We start from the raw sequence: 468 nt of genomic DNA, 5'->3' as shown, positions 1-468 counted from the left end.
CTTATGGATAGATTAGTAGGAAAATATCAATGGCTGCTGTAATACATGGTGGTATCTTCAAAGTGGTTTCTCAGGAAGACAGAGATACACAAGAAGGATCTAACAAGTAGTTACAGCCTAAGGGTTGTGAAAAATAGCATATTACTTCCTCACCAGTGACTCCTTTCGCTGAGGTGTGACGGCTGGAAGGAAGGCCAGGATTGAAAAGAAGGACCGAGAGACTTGCACCTGTGTTTAGCAACGGGCTGTTTTCTTGTTCCTCCGGGGCTCCTCCGTGGAGATGACAGTCTGGCCAGAGGGAGAGGGCAGAGTATGCCCCGGGCCCCCTCATTCCTGTTGGACTAACTGGTAGGATGGGTCTGAGCTCTGGAGCCTCCGCTTCAGAAGGCAGACCGATATCCAGTGGTCTCCTTTGCATTCAGGGCATGGCCCAGGGGGCTTCTTAAGGCAGTTCCTCTTGAGGTGGCC

The sequence above is a fragment of the Chinchilla lanigera genome, unplaced genomic scaffold (assembly GCF_000276665.1).
Source record: "Chinchilla lanigera isolate Chin_1 unplaced genomic scaffold, ChiLan1.0 scaffold00088, whole genome shotgun sequence".
Lineage (NCBI taxonomy): Eukaryota > Metazoa > Chordata > Mammalia > Rodentia > Chinchillidae > Chinchilla > Chinchilla lanigera.
The sequence above is the reverse complement of the archived record's forward strand: the minus strand, read 5'-3'. Positions refer to the sequence as shown.